The sequence below is a fragment of the Musa acuminata genome, chromosome BXJ1-7, assembly GCF_036884655.1.
Source record: "Musa acuminata AAA Group cultivar baxijiao chromosome BXJ1-7, Cavendish_Baxijiao_AAA, whole genome shotgun sequence".
NCBI lineage: Eukaryota > Viridiplantae > Streptophyta > Magnoliopsida > Zingiberales > Musaceae > Musa > Musa acuminata.
The window spans coordinates 38,317,062-38,332,518 of record NC_088333.1 but is presented as its reverse complement, the minus strand read 5'-3'; the positions used below and the strand labels follow the sequence as shown (position 1 = coordinate 38,332,518).

Genomic DNA, 15,457 nt, shown 5'->3' with positions numbered 1-15,457 from the left:
ACTTATCTTAAAAGAGTGTATTAGTTTTATTGTTCTGTACATTAATTATAAATAATTACCTTGCGGGGATAGCTTAGTTGGGAGAGCGTTAGACTGAAGATCTGAAGGTCTTGTGTTCGATCCACGCTCACCGTATTTTAGTTCGAAAAATATAATACTGTTCTTTCATACATTGATCTTCACATTTAATCTCATGTATCAACTAACTTTTGACACAAATATTATTCAAGAAAATCTTTTTTTATTATATTTATCTTTTTTAGTTGTATAACCTACCTCAAAAGAGAGTATTAGTAATATTGTTATGTACTTGAAATAAAATGGATAATCTAGCTTGGATAGCATAGTTGGGTAATTATCAGATTGAAAATCTAAATGTCGTGTGTTTGATCTACGCTTATTGCATTTTTGCTATTGATGTCACGAATACATACCTTTTACATGAATTGTATTATAGCACAATTCTATCTTTATGTGTTGCCCCTTTTCATCAAAGGCTTTACCTCTGAATTTTTCATTTATCTTTATTAGTTATATCGGTTCATCTAATACCCACCAGCCATGGAATAATTGAGAGAGTAAGAAAGGGATAAAAAATCTTCACATTGTTTTCTCTCTTGTCACTTATTTGATCTCTGCAAAATCATTTCAAAACTTATACCGTCTTATGCAAAAAAAGAATCGAGTTAGAAAAATCTGATACTGTTCTCTCTAATAGGTAGTTCAAGAGTACCTTAGAGGTACATCGATCGCTCGTGATTTTCGTTTTGAAGTTTTATCTCCACATTGACATCTTCTTTCGTGTCTGACTCCTACATACATTAATCTAGTCGCATGATACTCGATTATCAAGTTATTAATCTCTTGTAATGACTGACTTTAGACACTATCATTATTGAGTAAAAATATATTTTTTATTTTATTTATCTATATTTGTTGTATAACTTATCTTAAAAGAGTGTATTAGTTTTATTGTTCTGTACTTTAATTAGAAATGATTCCCCTGCGGGGATAGCTCAGTTGGGAGAGCGTCAGACTGAAGATCTGAAGGTCGCGTGTTCGAACCACGCTCACCGCATTTTAGTTCAAAAAATATGATACTGTTCTATCATACATTGATCTTCACATTAATCTGGTCGCATTATACTCGATTATCAGGTCATTAATCTCATGTATCGACTAACTTTTGACACAAATATTATTCAAGAAAATCTGATAGCATAGTTGGGAAATTATCAGATTGAAAATCTAAAGGTCGTGTTTAATCTACGCTTATTGCATTTTTGCTATTGATGTCACGAATACATGCCTTTCACATGAATTGTATTATAGCACAATTCTATCTTTATGTGTTGCCCCTTTTCATCAAAGGCTTTACCTCTGAATTTTTCATTTATCTTTATTAGTTATATCGGTTCATCTAATACCCACCAGCCATGGAATAATTGAGAGAGTAAGAAAGGGATAAAAAATCTTCACATTGTTTTCTCTCTTGTCACTTATTTGATCTCTGCAAAATCATTTCAAAACTTATACCGTCTTATGCAAAAAAAGAATCGAGTTAGAAAAATCTGATACTGTTCTCTCTTATAGGTACTTCAAGAGTACCTTAGAGGTACATCGATCGCTCGTGATTTTCGTTTTGAAGTTTTATCTCCACATTGACATCTTCTTTCGTGTCTGACTCCTACATACATTAATCTAGTCGTATGATACTCGATTATCAAGTTATTAATCTCTTGTATCGACTGACTTTAGACACTATCATTATTGAGTAAAATTTTTTATTTTATTTTATTTATCTATATTTGTTGTATAACTTATCTTAAAAGAGTGTATTAGTTTTATTGTTCTGTACATTAATTATAAATAATTACCTTGCGGTGATAGCTTAGTTGGGAGAGCGTTAGACTGAAGATCTGAAGGTCTTGTGTTCGATCCACGCTCACCGCATTTTAGTTCGAAAAATATAATACTGTTCTTTCATACATTGATCTTCACATTTAATCTCATGTATCAACTAACTTTTGACACAAATATTATTCAAGAAAATCTTTTTTTATTATATTTATCTTTTTTAGTTGTATAACCTACCTCAAAAGAGAGTATTAGTAATATTGTTATGTACTTGAAATAAAATGGATAATCTAGCTTGGATAGCATAGTTGGGTAATTATCAGATTGAAAATCTAAATGTCGTGTGTTTGATCTACGCTTATTGCATTTTTGCTATTGATGTCACGAATACATACCTTTTACATGAATTGTATTATAGCACAATTCTATCTTTATGTGTTGCCCCTTTTCATCAAAGGCTTTAACTCTGAATTTTTCATTTATCTTTATTAGTTATATCGGTTCATCTAATACCCACCAGCCATGGAATAATTGAGAGAGTAAGAAAGGGATAAAAAATCTTCACATTGTTTTCTCTCTTGTCACTTATTTGATCTCTGCAAAATCATTTCAAAACTTATACCGTCTTATGCAAAAAAAGAATCGAGTTAGAAAAATCTGATACTGTTCTCTCTAATAGGTAGTTCAAGAGTACCTTAGAGGTACATCGATCGCTCGTGATTTTCGTTTTGAAGTTTTATCTCCACATTGACATCTTCTTTCGTGTCTGACTCCTACATACATTAATCTAGTCGCATGATACTCGATTATCAAGTTATTAATCTCTTGTATCGAATGACTTTAGACACTATCATTGTTGAGTAAAAATATTTTTTTTGTTTTATTTATCTATATTTGTTGTATAACTTATATTAAAAGAGTGTATTAGTTTTATTGTTCTAAAATTTAATTAGAAATGATTTCACTGCGTGGATAGCTTAGTTGGGAGAGCGTCAGACTGAAGATATGAAGGTTGCGTATTTGATCCATGCTCACCGCATTTTAGTTCGAAAAATATGATACTGTTCTCTCATACAATGATCTTCATATTTAATCTCATGTATCGACTAACTTCTTATTGCATTTTTTCTATTGATGTCACGAATACATGCCTTTTACATGAATTGTATTATAGCACAATTCTATCATTATGTGTTGCCCCTTTTCATCAAAGGCTTTACCTCTGAATTTTTCATTTATCTTTATTAGTTATATCGGTTCATCTAATACCCACCAGCCATGGAATAATTGAGAGAGTAAGAAAGGGATAAAAAATCTTCACATTGTTTTCTCTCTTGTCACTTATTTGATCTCTGCAAAATCATTTCAAAACTTATACCGTCTTATGCAAAAAAAGAATCGAGTTAGAAAAATCTGATACTGTTCTCTATTATAGGTACTTCAAGAGTACCTTAGAGGTACATCGATCGCTCGTGATTTTCGTTTTGAAGTTTTATCTCCACATTGACATCTTCTTTCGTGTCTAACTCCTACATACATTAATGTAGTCGCATGATAATCGATTATCAAGTTATTAATCTCTTGTAACGACTGACTTTAGACACTATCATTATTGAGTAAAAATATATTTTTTATTTTATTTATCTATATTTGTTGTATAACTTATCTTAAAAGAGTGTATTAGTTTTATTGTTCTGTACTTTAATTATAAATAATTTCCTTGCGGGGATAGCTTAGTTGGGAGTGCGTTAGACTGAAGATCTGAAGGTCTTGTGTTCGATCCACGCTCACCGCATTTTAGTTCGAAAAATATGATACTGTTCTTTCATACATTGATCTTCACATTTAATCTCATGTATCAACTAACTTTTGACAAAAATATTATTCAAGAAAATCTTTTTTTATTATATTTATCTTTTTTAGTTGTATAACCTACCACAAAAGAGAGTATTAGTAATATTGTTATGTACTTGAAATAAAATGGATAATCTAGCTTGGATAGCATAGTTGGGTAATTATCAGATTGAAAATCTAAAGGTCGTGTGTTTGATCTACGCTTATTGCATTTTTGCTATTGATGTCACGAATACATGCCTTTTACATGAATTGTATTATAGCACAATTCTATCTTTATGTGTTGCCCCTTTTCATCAAAGGCTTTACCTCTGAATTTTTCATTTATCTTTATTAGTTATATCGGTTTATGTAATACCCACCAGCCATGGAATAATTGAGAGAGTAAGAAAGGGATAAAAAATCTTCACATTGTTTTCTCTCTTGTCACTTATTTGATCTCTGCAAAATCATTTCAAAACTTATACCGTCTTATGCAGAAAAAGAATCGAGTTAGAAAAATCTGATACTGTTCTCTCTTATAGGTACTTCAAGAGTACCTTAGAGGTACATCGATCGCTCGTGATTTTCGTTTTGAAGTTTTATCTCCACATTGACATCTTCTTTCGTGTCTGACTCCTACATACATTAATCTAGTCGCATGATAATCGATTATCAAGTTATTAATCTCTTGTAATGACTGACTTTAGACACTATCATTATTGAGTAAAAATATATTTTTTATTTTATTTATCTATATTTGTTGTATAACTTATCTTAAAAGAGTGTATTAGTTTTATTGTTCTATACTTTAATTAGAAATGATTCCCCTGCGGGGATAGCTCAGTTGGGAGAGCGTCAGACTGAAGATCTGAAGGTCGCGTGTTCGATCCACGCTCACCGCATTTTAGTTCAAAAAATATGATACTGTTCTATCATACATTGATCTTCACATTAATCTGGTCGCATCATACTCGATTATCAGGTCATTAATCTCATGTATCGACTAACTTTTGACACAAATATTATTCAAGAAAATCTGATAGCATAGTTGGGAAATTATCAGATTGAAAATCTAAAGGTCGTGTGTTTAATCTACGCTTATTGCATTTTTGCTATTGATGTCACGAATACATGCCTTTCACATGAATTGTATTATAACACAATTCTATCTTTATGTGTTGCCCCTTTTCATCAAAGGCTTTACCTCTGAATTTTCCATTTATCTTTATTAGTTATATCGGTTCATCTAATACCCACCAGCCATGGAATAATTGAGAGAGTAAGAAAGGGATAAAAAATCTTCACATTGTTTTCTCTCTTGTCACTTATTTGATCTCTGCAAAATCATTTCAAAACTTATACCGTCTTATGCAAAAAAAGAATCGAGTTAGAAAAATCTGATACTGTTCTCTCTTATAGGTACTTCAAGAGTACCTTAGAGGTACATCGATCGCTCGTGATTTTCGTTTTGAAGTTTTATCTCCACATTGACATCTTCTTTCGTGTCTAACTCCTACATACATTAATGTAGTCGCATGATAATCGATTATCAAGTTATTAATCTCTTGTAACGACTGACTTTAGACACTATCATTATTGAGTAAAAATATATTTTTTATTTTATTTATCTATATTTGTTGTATAACTTATCTTAAAAGAGTGTATTAGTTTTATTGTTCTGTACTTTAATTATAAATAATTTCCTTGCGGGGATAGCTTAGTTGGGAGTGCGTTAGACTGAAGATCTGAAGGTCTTGTGTTCGATCCACGCTCACCGCATTTTAGTTCGAAAAATATGATACTGTTCTTTCATACATTGATCTTCACATTTAATCTCATGTATCAACTAACTTTTGACAAAAATATTATTCAAGAAAATCTTTTTTTATTATATTTATCTTTTTTAGTTGTATAACCTACCACAAAAGAGAGTATTAGTAATATTGTTATGTACTTGAAATAAAATGGATAATCTAGCTTGGATAGCATAGTTGGGTAATTATCAGATTGAAAATCTAAAGGTCGTGTGTTTGATCTACGCTTATTGCATTTTTGCTATTGATGTCACGAATACATGCCTTTTACATGAATTGTATTATAGCACAATTCTATCTTTATGTGTTGCCCCTTTTCATCAAAGGCTTTACCTCTGAATTTTTCATTTATCTTTATTAGTTATATCGGTTTATGTAATACCCACCAGCCATGGAATAATTGAGAGAGTAAGAAAGGGATAAAAAATCTTCACATTGTTTTCTCTCTTGTCACTTATTTGATCTCTGCAAAATCATTTCAAAACTTATACCGTCTTATGCAGAAAAAGAATCGAGTTAGAAAAATCTGATACTGTTCTCTCTTATAGGTACTTCAAGAGTACCTTAGAGGTACATCGATCGCTCGTGATTTTCGTTTTGAAGTTTTATCTCCACATTGACATCTTCTTTCGTGTCTGACTCCTACATACATTAATCTAGTCGCATGATAATCGATTATCAAGTTATTAATCTCTTGTAATGACTGACTTTAGACACTATCATTATTGAGTAAAAATATATTTTTTATTTTATTTATCTATATTTGTTGTATAACTTATCTTAAAAGAGTGTATTAGTTTTATTGTTCTATACTTTAATTAGAAATGATTCCCCTGCGGGGATAGCTCAGTTGGGAGAGCGTCAGACTGAAGATCTGAAGGTCGCGTGTTCGATCCACGCTCACCGCATTTTAGTTCAAAAAATATGATACTGTTCTATCATACATTGATCTTCACATTAATCTGGTCGCATCATACTCGATTATCAGGTCATTAATCTCATGTATCGACTAACTTTTGACACAAATATTATTCAAGAAAATCTGATAGCATAGTTGGGAAATTATCAGATTGAAAATCTAAAGGTCGTGTGTTTAATCTACGCTTATTGCATTTTTGCTATTGATGTCACGAATACATGCCTTTCACATGAATTGTATTATAACACAATTCTATCTTTATGTGTTGCCCCTTTTCATCAAAGGCTTTACCTCTGAATTTTCCATTTATCTTTATTAGTTATATCGGTTCATCTAATACCCACCAGCCATGGAATAATTGAGAGAGTAAGAAAGGGATAAAAAATCTTCACATTGTTTTCTCTCTTGTCACTTATTTGATCTCTGCAAAATCATTTCAAAACTTATACCGTCTTATGCAAAAAAAGAATCGAGTTAGAAAAATCTGATACTGTTCTCTCTTATAGGTACTTCAAGAGTACCTTAGAGGTACATCGATCGCTCGTGATTTTCGTTTTGAAGTTTTATCTCCACATTGACATCTTCTTTTGTGTCTGACTCCTACATACATTAATCTAGTCGTATGATACTCGATTTTCAAGTTATTAATCTCTTGTATCGACTGACTTTAGACACTATCATTATTGAGTAAAATTTTTTATTTTATTTTATTTATCTATATTTGTTGTATAACTTATCTTAAAAGAGTGTATTAGTTTTATTGTTCTGTACATTAATTATAAATAATTACCTTGCGGGGATAGCTTAGTTGGGAGAGCGTTAGACTGAAGATCTGAAGGTCTTGTGTTCGATCCACGCTCACCGCATTTTAGTTCGAAAAATATAATACTGTTCTTTCATACATTGATCTTCACATTTAATCTCATGTATCAACTAACTTTTGACACAAATATTATTCAAGAAAATCTTTTTTTATTATATTTATCTTTTTTAGTTGTATAACCTACCTCAAAAGAGAGTATTAGTAATATTGTTATGTACTTGAAATAAAATGGATAATCTAGCTTGGATAGCATAGTTGGGTAATTATCAGATTGAAAATCTAAATGTCGTGTGTTTGATCTACGCTTATTGCATTTTTGCTATTGATGTCACGAATACATACCTTTTACATGAATTGTATTATAGCACAATTCTATCTTTATGTGTTGCCCCTTTTCATCAAAGGCTTTACCTCTGAATTTTTCATTTATCTTTATTAGTTATATCGGTTCATCTAATACCCACCAGCCATGGAATAATTGAGAGAGTAAGAAAGGGATAAAAAATCTTCACATTGTTTTCTCTCTTGTCACTTATTTGATCTCTGCAAAATCATTTCAAAACTTATACCGTCTTATGCAAAAAAAGAATCGAGTTAGAAAAATCTGATACTGTTCTCTCTAATAGGTAGTTCAAGAGTACCTTAGAGGTACATCGATCGCTCGTGATTTTCGTTTTGAAGTTTTATCTCCACATTGACATCTTCTTTCGTGTCTGACTCCTACATACATTAATCTAGTCGCATGATACTCGATTATCAAGTTATTAATCTCTTGTAATGACTGACTTTAGACACTATCATTATTGAGTAAAAATATATTTTTTATTTTATTTATCTATATTTGTTGTATAACTTATCTTAAAAGAGTGTATTAGTTTTATTGTTCTGTACTTTAATTAGAAATGATTCCCCTGCGGGGATAGCTCAGTTGGGAGAGCGTCAGACTGAAGATCTGAAGGTCGCGTGTTCGAACCACGCTCACCGCATTTTAGTTCAAAAAATATGATACTGTTCTATCATACATTGATCTTCACATTAATCTGGTCGCATTATACTCGATTATCAGGTCATTAATCTCATGTATCGACTAACTTTTGACACAAATATTATTCAAGAAAATCTGATAGCATAGTTGGGAAATTATCAGATTGAAAATCTAAAGGTCGTGTGTTTAATCTACGCTTATTGCATTTTTGCTATTGATGTCACGAATACATGCCTTTCACATGAATTGTATTATAGCACAATTCTATCTTTATGTGTTGCCCCTTTTCATCAAAGGCTTTACCTCTGAATTTTTCATTTATCTTTATTAGTTATATCGGTTCATCTAATACCCACCAGCCATGGAATAATTGAGAGAGTAAGAAAGGGATAAAAAATCTTCACATTGTTTTCTCTCTTGTCACTTATTTGATCTCTGCAAAATCATTTCAAAACTTATACCGTCTTATGCAAAAAAAGAATCGAGTTAGAAAAATCTGATACTGTTCTCTCTTATAGGTACTTCAAGAGTACCTTAGAGGTACATCGATCGCTCGTGATTTTCGTTTTGAAGTTTTATCTCCACATTGACATCTTCTTTTGTGTCTGACTCCTACATACATTAATCTAGTCGTATGATACTCGATTTTCAAGTTATTAATCTCTTGTATCGACTGACTTTAGACACTATCATTATTGAGTAAAATTTTTTATTTTATTTTATTTATCTATATTTGTTGTATAACTTATCTTAAAAGAGTGTATTAGTTTTATTGTTCTGTACATTAATTATAAATAATTACCTTGCGGGGATAGCTTAGTTGGGAGAGCGTTAGACTGAAGATCTGAAGGTCTTGTGTTCGATCCACGCTCACCGCATTTTAGTTCGAAAAATATAATACTGTTCTTTCATACATTGATCTTCACATTTAATCTCATGTATCAACTAACTTTTGACACAAATATTATTCAAGAAAATCTTTTTTTATTATATTTATCTTTTTTAGTTGTATAACCTACCTCAAAAGAGAGTATTAGTAATATTGTTATGTACTTGAAATAAAATGGATAATCTAGCTTGGATAGCATAGTTGGGTAATTATCAGATTGAAAATCTAAATGTCGTGTGTTTGATCTACGCTTATTGCATTTTTGCTATTGATGTCACGAATACATACCTTTTACATGAATTGTATTATAGCACAATTCTATCTTTATGTGTTGCCCCTTTTCATCAAAGGCTTTACCTCTGAATTTTTCATTTATCTTTATTAGTTATATCGGTTCATCTAATACCCACCAGCCATGGAATAATTGAGAGAGTAAGAAAGGGATAAAAAATCTTCACATTGTTTTCTCTCTTGTCACTTATTTGATCTCTGCAAAATCATTTCAAAACTTATACCGTCTTATGCAAAAAAAGAATCGAGTTAGAAAAATCTGATACTGTTCTCTCTAATAGGTAGTTCAAGAGTACCTTAGAGGTACATCGATCGCTCGTGATTTTCGTTTTGAAGTTTTATCTCCACATTGACATCTTCTTTCGTGTCTGACTCCTACATACATTAATCTAGTCGCATGATACTCGATTATCAAGTTATTAATCTCTTGTATCGAATGACTTTAGACACTATCATTGTTGAGTAAAAATATTTTTTTTGTTTTATTTATCTATATTTGTTGTATAACTTATATTAAAAGAGTGTATTAGTTTTATTGTTCTAAAATTTAATTAGAAATGATTTCACTGCGTGGATAGCTTAGTTGGGAGAGCGTCAGACTGAAGATATGAAGGTTGCGTATTCGATCCATGCTCACCGCATTTTAGTTCGAAAAATATGATACTGTTCTCTCATACAATGATCTTCATATTTAATCTCATGTATCGACTAACTTCTTATTGCATTTTTGCTATTGATGTCACGAATACATGCCTTTTACATGAATTGTATTATAGCACAATTCTATCATTATGTGTTGCCCCTTTTCATCAAAGGCTTTACCTCTGAATTTTTCATTTATCTTTATTAGTTATATCGGTTCATCTAATACCCACCAGCCATGGAATAATTGAGAGAGTAAGAAAGGGATAAAAAATCTTCACATTGTTTTCTCTCTTGTCACTTATTTGATCTCTGCAAAATCATTTCAAAACTTATACCGTCTTATGCAAAAAAAGAATCGAGTTAGAAAAATCTGATACTGTTCTCTATTATAGGTACTTCAAGAGTACCTTAGAGGTACATCGATCGCTCGTGATTTTCGTTTTGAAGTTTTATCTCCACATTGACATCTTCTTTCGTGTCTAACTCCTACATACATTAATGTAGTCGCATGATAATCGATTATCAAGTTATTAATCTCTTGTAATGACTGACCTTAGACACTATCATTATTGAGTAAAAATATATTTTTTATTTTATTTATCTATATTTGTTGTATAACTTATCTTAAAAGAGTGTATTAGTTTTATTGTTCTGTACTTTAATTATAAATAATTCCCTTGCGTGGATAGCTTAGTTGGGAGTGCGTTAGACTGAAGATCTGAAGGTCTTGTGTTCGATCCACGCTCACCGCATTTTAGTTCGAAAAATATGATACTGTTCTTTCATACATTGATCTTCACATTTAATCTCATTTATCAACTAACTTTTGACAAAAATATTATTCAAGAAAATCTTTTTTTATTATATTTATCTTTTTTAGTTGTATAACCTACCACAAAAGAGAGTATTAGTAATATTGTTATGTACTTGAAATAAAATGGATAATCTAGCTTGGATAGCATAGTTGGGTAATTATCAGATTGAAAATCTAAAGGTCGTGTGTTTGATCTACGCTTATTGCATTTTTGCTATTGATGTCACGAATACATGCCTTTTACATGAATTGTATTATAGCACAATTCTATCTTTATGTGTTGCCCCTTTTCATCAAAGGCTTTACCTCTGAATTTTTCATTTATCTTTATTAGTTATATCGGTTCATCTAATACCCACCAGCCATGGAATAATTGAGAGAGTAAGAAAGGGATAAAAAATCTTCACATTGTTTTCTCTCTTGTCACTTATTTGATCTCTGCAAAATCATTTCAAAACTTATACCGTCTTATGCAGAAAAAGAATCGAGTTAGAAAAATCTGATACTGTTCTCTCTTATAGGTACTTCAAGAGTACCTTAGAGGTACATCGATCGCTCGTGATTTTTGTTTTGAAGTTTTATCTCCAAATTGACATCTTCTTTCGTGTCTGACTCCTACATACATTAATCTAGTCGCATGATAATCGATTATCAAGTTATTAATCTCTTGTAACGACTGACTTTAGACACTATCATTATTGAGTAAAAATATATTTTTTATTTTATTTATCTATATTTGTTGTATAACTTATCTTAAAAGAGTGTATTAGTTTTATTGTTCTGTACTTTAATTAGAAATGATTCCCCTACGGGGATAGCTCAGTTGGGAGAGCGTCAGACTGAAAATCTGAAGGTCGCGTGTTCGATCCACGCTCACCGCATTTTAGTTCAAAAAATATGATACTGTTCTATCATACATTGATCTTCACATTAATCTGGTCGCATCATACTCGATTATCATAGCATAGTTGGGAAATTATCAGATTGAAAATCTAAAGGTCGTGTTTAATCTACGCTTATTGAATTTTTGCTATTGATGTCACGAATACATGCCTTTCACATGAATTGTATTATAGCACAATTCTATCTTTATGTGTTGCCCCTTTTCATCAAAGGCTTTACCTCTGAATTTTTCATTTATCTTTATTAGTTATATCGGTTCATCTAATACCCACCAGCCATGGAATAATTGAGAGAGTAAGAAAGGGATAAAAAATCTTCACATTGTTTTCTCTCTTGTCACTTATTTGATCTCTGCAAAATCATTTCAAAACTTATACCGTCTTATGCAAAAAAAGAATCGAGTTAGAAAAATCTGATACTGTTCTCTCTTATAGGTACTTCAAGAGTACCTTAGAGGTACATCGATCGCTCGTGATTTTCGTTTTGAAGTTTTATCTCCACATTGACATCTTCTTTTGTGTCTGACTCCTACATACATTAATCTAGTCGTATGATACTCGATTTTCAAGTTATTAATCTCTTGTATCGACTGACTTTAGACACTATCATTATTGAGTAAAATTTTTTATTTTATTTTATTTATCTATATTTGTTGTATAACTTATCTTAAAAGAGTGTATTAGTTTTATTGTTCTGTACATTAATTATAAATAATTACCTTGCGGGGATAGCTTAGTTGGGAGAGCGTTAGACTGAAGATCTGAAGGTCTTGTGTTCGATCCACGCTCACCGCATTTTAGTTCGAAAAATATAATACTGTTCTTTCATACATTGATCTTCACATTTAATCTCATGTATCAACTAACTTTTGACACAAATATTATTCAAGAAAATCTTTTTTTATTATATTTATCTTTTTTAGTTGTATAACCTACCTCAAAAGAGAGTATTAGTAATATTGTTATGTACTTGAAATAAAATGGATAATCTAGCTTGGATAGCATAGTTGGGTAATTATCAGATTGAAAATCTAAATGTCGTGTGTTTGATCTACGCTTATTGCATTTTTGCTATTGATGTCACGAATACATACCTTTTACATGAATTGTATTATAGCACAATTCTATCTTTATGTGTTGCCCCTTTTCATCAAAGGCTTTACCTCTGAATTTTTCATTTATCTTTATTAGTTATATCGGTTCATCTAATACCCACCAGCCATGGAATAATTGAGAGAGTAAGAAAGGGATAAAAAATCTTCACATTGTTTTCTCTCTTGTCACTTATTTGATCTCTGCAAAATCATTTCAAAACTTATACCGTCTTATGCAAAAAAAGAATCGAGTTAGAAAAATCTGATACTGTTCTCTCTAATAGGTAGTTCAAGAGTACCTTAGAGGTACATCGATCGCTCGTGATTTTCGTTTTGAAGTTTTATCTCCACATTGACATCTTCTTTCGTGTCTGACTCCTACATACATTAATCTAGTCGCATGATACTCGATTATCAAGTTATTAATCTCTTGTATCGAATGACTTTAGACACTATCATTGTTGAGTAAAAATATTTTTTTTGTTTTATTTATCTATATTTGTTGTATAACTTATATTAAAAGAGTGTATTAGTTTTATTGTTCTAAAATTTAATTAGAAATGATTTCACTGCGTGGATAGCTTAGTTGGGAGAGCGTCAGACTGAAGATATGAAGGTTGCGTATTCGATCCATGCTCACCGCATTTTAGTTCGAAAAATATGATACTGTTCTCTCATACAATGATCTTCATATTTAATCTCATGTATCGACTAACTTCTTATTGCATTTTTGCTATTGATGTCACGAATACATGCCTTTTACATGAATTGTATTATAGCACAATTCTATCATTATGTGTTGCCCCTTTTCATCAAAGGCTTTACCTCTGAATTTTTCATTTATCTTTATTAGTTATATCGGTTCATCTAATACCCACCAGCCATGGAATAATTGAGAGAGTAAGAAAGGGATAAAAAATCTTCACATTGTTTTCTCTCTTGTCACTTATTTGATCTCTGCAAAATCATTTCAAAACTTATACCGTCTTATGCAAAAAAAGAATCGAGTTAGAAAAATCTGATACTGTTCTCTATTATAGGTACTTCAAGAGTACCTTAGAGGTACATCGATCGCTCGTGATTTTCGTTTTGAAGTTTTATCTCCACATTGACATCTTCTTTCGTGTCTAACTCCTACATACATTAATGTAGTCGCATGATAATCGATTATCAAGTTATTAATCTCTTGTAATGACTGACCTTAGACACTATCATTATTGAGTAAAAATATATTTTTTATTTTATTTATCTATATTTGTTGTATAACTTATCTTAAAAGAGTGTATTAGTTTTATTGTTCTGTACTTTAATTATAAATAATTCCCTTGCGTGGATAGCTTAGTTGGGAGTGCGTTAGACTGAAGATCTGAAGGTCTTGTGTTCGATCCACGCTCACCGCATTTTAGTTCGAAAAATATGATACTGTTCTTTCATACATTGATCTTCACATTTAATCTCATTTATCAACTAACTTTTGACAAAAATATTATTCAAGAAAATCTTTTTTTATTATATTTATCTTTTTTAGTTGTATAACCTACCACAAAAGAGAGTATTAGTAATATTGTTATGTACTTGAAATAAAATGGATAATCTAGCTTGGATAGCATAGTTGGGTAATTATCAGATTGAAAATCTAAAGGTCGTGTGTTTGATCTACGCTTATTGCATTTTTGCTATTGATGTCACGAATACATGCCTTTTACATGAATTGTATTATAGCACAATTCTATCTTTATGTGTTGCCCCTTTTCATCAAAGGCTTTACCTCTGAATTTTTCATTTATCTTTATTAGTTATATCGGTTCATCTAATACCCACCAGCCATGGAATAATTGAGAGAGTAAGAAAGGGATAAAAAATCTTCACATTGTTTTCTCTCTTGTCACTTATTTGATCTCTGCAAAATCATTTCAAAACTTATACCGTCTTATGCAGAAAAAGAATCGAGTTAGAAAAATCTGATACTGTTCTCTCTTATAGGTACTTCAAGAGTACCTTAGAGGTACATCGATCGCTCGTGATTTTTGTTTTGAAGTTTTATCTCCAAATTGACATCTTCTTTCGTGTCTGACTCCTACATACATTAATCTAGTCGCATGATAATCGATTATCAAGTTATTAATCTCTTGTAACGACTGACTTTAGACACTATCATTATTGAGTAAAAATATATTTTTTATTTTATTTATCTATATTTGTTGTATAACTTATCTTAAAAGAGTGTATTAGTTTTATTGTTCTGTACTTTAATTAGAAATGATTCCCCTACGGGGATAGCTCAGTTGGGAGAGCGTCAGACTGAAAATCTGAAGGTCGCGTGTTCGATCCACGCTCACCGCATTTTAGTTCAAAAAATATGATACTGTTCTATCATACATTGATCTTCACATTAATCTGGTCGCATCATACTCGATTATCATAGCATAGTTGGGAAATTATCAGATTGAAAATCTAAAGGTCGTGTTTAATCTACGCTTATTGAATTTTTGCTATTGATGTCACGAATACATGCCTTTCACATGAATTGTATTATAGCACAATTCTATCTTTATGTGTTGCCCCTTTTCATCAAAGGCTTTACCTCT

At 31.2% G+C, this 15,457-nt stretch overlaps 6 non-coding genes across 6 annotated transcripts; all 6 read left to right on the top strand.

Moving 5' to 3' along the window:
* The first annotated feature begins 1,005 nt into the window (after positions 1-1,005).
* Positions 1,006-1,078, top strand: TRNAF-GAA (transfer RNA phenylalanine (anticodon GAA)). Its single transcript has one exon. It is a non-coding gene; the product is annotated as a tRNA-Phe (tRNA).
* A 3,444-nt stretch (positions 1,079-4,522) lies between these two features.
* TRNAF-GAA (transfer RNA phenylalanine (anticodon GAA)) lies at positions 4,523-4,595 on the top strand. The gene has a single exon. It is a non-coding gene; the product is annotated as a tRNA-Phe (tRNA).
* A 1,747-nt stretch (positions 4,596-6,342) lies between these two features.
* On the top strand, positions 6,343-6,415 carry TRNAF-GAA (transfer RNA phenylalanine (anticodon GAA)). The gene has a single exon. It is a non-coding gene; the product is annotated as a tRNA-Phe (tRNA).
* Positions 6,416-8,162: 1,747 nt separating this feature from the next.
* Positions 8,163-8,235, top strand: TRNAF-GAA (transfer RNA phenylalanine (anticodon GAA)). The gene has a single exon. It is a non-coding gene; the product is annotated as a tRNA-Phe (tRNA).
* A 3,446-nt stretch (positions 8,236-11,681) lies between these two features.
* TRNAF-GAA (transfer RNA phenylalanine (anticodon GAA)) lies at positions 11,682-11,754 on the top strand. Its single transcript has one exon. It is a non-coding gene; the product is annotated as a tRNA-Phe (tRNA).
* A 3,385-nt stretch (positions 11,755-15,139) lies between these two features.
* TRNAF-GAA (transfer RNA phenylalanine (anticodon GAA)) lies at positions 15,140-15,212 on the top strand. The gene has a single exon. It is a non-coding gene; the product is annotated as a tRNA-Phe (tRNA).
* Positions 15,213-15,457: the final 245 nt, after the last annotated feature.